The 3,597-nt window shown below is 34.6% G+C and overlaps 1 non-coding gene across 1 annotated transcript; it reads left to right on the plus strand.

The window, feature by feature from the left end:
• Window positions 1-1,035: 1,035 nt before the first annotated feature.
• LOC122102957 lies at window positions 1,036-1,142 on the plus strand. Its single transcript, XR_006146652.1, has one exon. It is a non-coding gene; the product is annotated as a U6 spliceosomal RNA (small nuclear RNA).
• Window positions 1,143-3,597: the final 2,455 nt, after the last annotated feature.

Consider the following 3,597-nt stretch of genomic DNA (forward strand, 5'->3'; position numbering starts at 1 on the left):
GTCCAGTTTTCTGAGGACTCACTCATCTGCCTAGGAATTCATGCTGGATGTTGGAAAAAGAGCTTAAGTAAGGATGCCATTTAAACCCTTATAACTTTACTCTTTACCAGGGTATTCTCCTGCTACTTTGGTTGTTGAGAGTGTCTACAAGAGTAAGCATTCCCTGAGGAGCAGGGAGACACCATATGACTTATACTTACTGAGCTTTCCAAGTGACTTGCTATCACTTGTACTGCATTTTGTAAGTCAAATCTCTCTAAAAATTCCTGTTTTAAGATAAGAGGAGTGGTAAATGAACTCTTAGGGACAAATACATCTTCAACATATATTGTTCCAAGTATTCCGTTTAAGGGATATTCAACAAATGGTGAAACTTGTGTTGGCTGTAATTATGTGTCTTTCTCCATGTGTGCATGTATACATGTGTATATGTATGTGTGTGAATAGTAACATACATGTGTACATTATGGCTTATATCATCATTTATTCCTTGCTAACAAATAAAGTAAGGAATCCCAAAAGTTTTAACAGAAACTGTGTAGTTAAAATCTTAACTCTTAAATCTTCTTCTTTACACAAAGACTTTGCAACTTCTCATTAATAAAGTTTCCATAAACTCTGAAATGTACATACTTAGTACTTAATGTCTGCTACCATAAATCTTAAATACTTTACAGAAAAGTTTTATACCTGGCAAACAGTCCTATTTTTGGCATATATAAGCAAAATCCCAAAATTAAGCATATTTAAAACATTAAAACGTTTAACAAAACTTAACATTTGCTTCAATGTTCATTTTGACAGGTGCCTTGTATAGAATAATTGAATTCTTCCTCCTACACATCTCTTGAACTACAAATATCTGGAATTATTTTGTTTTTGACATGTCTATCTTGATTTTATTCTTAAATGTGTGCTTATGTAAGAAATACATGATTCTAAAATTTCACAACTGTTCTTTTGAACTTGCTTTTTGTTGAATTGTCTAGTTTAATGAAATCAATAAAATTATGCTTTATATATAAAAAATGTTCTGTGCTCAAATTAGCATCATATACACTAACATTGTATTGATACAGAGAAGAATAGCATGCACCCTGTACAAAGATGACATGCAAATTCTTGGAACCTTCCATATTTTTACAACAACAGATGCTGAAAGGTATGTGGCCACAAAGGAACCATACTGCATTCTTGGTGGAGTATAAACTTGTTCAACTACTTTGGAAAGCAGTATGGAGGTTCCTCAGAAGACTCCACATGAAACTCCCCTATGACACAGTAATCCCACTTTTGGGGATTTACCCAAATGATCATGAACAAGACCATATTAAAACTACCAACACAACTATGGTTATTGCAACATTATTTATGATAGCTAAGATATGGAACCAACCCAGATGCCCCCATTAGATGAATGGATCAAGAAAATGTGGTATATATACACAATGGAATTCGATGTCTCCATCAGAAAGAATGATATCTCCCAATTTGTTAGGAAACAGAAAAAAATATTGAGTAAATTAAGCCAAGTCCAAAGAAACATAGGTCCGATGATTTCCCTTATTGTCAATGACGAATGTATGTCTGGGATAAGCCGAAAAGTTCAAAAGATATGTGCATATAACCAGATAAGATGATGTTAAAGAAATTGAACCTCAAGATAGGGACACAAGTGTTTTTTTTTGTTTCTTGCTATTGTTTCTAACGTACTTATAATGTGCGATGTCATTTATTTTGTTTATTTGTGTTTATCCCCACGCTATAACCCCTGTTTTCTCTGTATTTGAAGTTGGTGCACTTACATATTGTATGTATGCTTCTCTAATTTGGGGAGGGGAAGGGAAAAAATGCTCAAATAGGGATACAGGTTAACCCATTGTAACTATAAGATGCACAAGACACTATGTTGAAAAATGAACTTTACAATTTTGGCGGAGGAAGGAAGGGGGAGGGGAGTGTACTTGTGGAGGTGGGAGGGAAGGGATGGTAGGGGAAATATAAAGGAGGAGGTAACAATGCTTGTTAGGAAACATACTAGTTTCCTTGTTCATGTAAATGACCACTCTGCACAGTATTATTACAATAAAAAACATAAAATTGTTCTGAGATGGAAGAGTTTATTTCCTCTATTTTACCCATATAATATCGTTAACAAAGAAGTGAATGCAGAACACTGATATGAAGGTAATTTGAATAAATTTGTGTGTATGTGTGTGTGTGTGTGTGTGTGTGTGTGTGAGTGCGGCAGCGCACAAGCAAACACACACGTGCATGCGAACACACTCCATGCATGTATATTGGCGTGCTCAGAGTATAAAATCAGGGCTTCAAGGTCTTGCTAGTCCTTTCCTGTCTAGATTGGTGAGCTACTATATGAGCTGCATCTCAATTCCTGGCTCTTTGCTAGTTCATTAAACATTTTGAAAAATAATTTCATGAAGTTTTTTTTTTTTTTTTGACCCTGATTGGCTCCCAAGTGTTATCCACAGATCTCAGTCTCCTGAGCAAATATTCAGAGTAGATAGGATTATAGGTGTGACCAGCCAGCACAAGGCTTTTAGAATAATTTTAAAAATAAAAGCAAATTTACTTCATGGGGGCCTGTTTTATCATCTAATTTGAAAGCCTTTTAGAGTGATTATATGTCAATTTAATTCGTTTGCGGATTGTTAAAAGATAGTAAGTGATGATATTTGAAAATTTTAGTACTTTTTAAAAAAGAAACTGGAACTGTGGGACAGAAGAAATTTGGCTGTCTTTGGACCTGTAAACTCAGCTCTGTGCATGATAACCCAATGTCACCAACACAATCTGTGTTGAAGACAAAATGTGACAGAAAACAATCACCATGGGCAACATTTGCTATGCTATCATTTCTTGGACAATATGAATATTGAATTGAGAGTGTAAGAGAATGGAGAGATTTTACCCACCTTTTTGTTATTGCTGAAAGACTTTTAGAAACTTTGACTCATTTCCTTCCTCACTGTGTGTGTCTTTGGGCCATGCACTTACTGTCTTTAATTACAATTTTTCCCAACACTACAATGGTAATAACATTAGCATTATAGCAAATGTTATCTTAAGAATTAAGAGAATAAAACTTGTGAAACACTTAACATAAACCTATGAATGAGCTTTGAGTTTAGCCAGCATTCTTTTTTAAATACTAAATAGAATGTGATAAGTAGTACAGAAACATTACATGTAGTGCGAACAACCATAAGTAATATCTATTGACGATGCTCTGCTTCCAAGGAAGCCAGGTGGATAACTTCTCATGCTGTAAATCAAACTGGTTATCTTATGTCATGATAGTGTAAAAATATCAGAGACAGAACGATGAAGGAAGGTTGTAGACTGAGGTGAAATCCATATGAAAATGTGCAAAACTGATAAAACATAAAAGTATCTGAGCAGCATGTTGTGTTTTACATCATTTAAGTTACATCGCAAAGATAAGGAAGACCTAGAAGAATGAATTGTCTTTTTGATATTCTATCATAGGTCCTTAGAAGGATGAACACTTTCCTCATTCTTGTAGAGGCATCATCAGATGAAGGGAACTATATATTTTGTTTGCTTCCTTACATT

The sequence above is a fragment of the Dipodomys spectabilis genome, unplaced genomic scaffold (genome assembly GCF_019054845.1).
Source record: "Dipodomys spectabilis isolate Male_0828 unplaced genomic scaffold, ASM1905484v1 ptg001101l, whole genome shotgun sequence".
Classification (NCBI taxonomy): Eukaryota; Metazoa; Chordata; class Mammalia; order Rodentia; family Heteromyidae; genus Dipodomys; species Dipodomys spectabilis.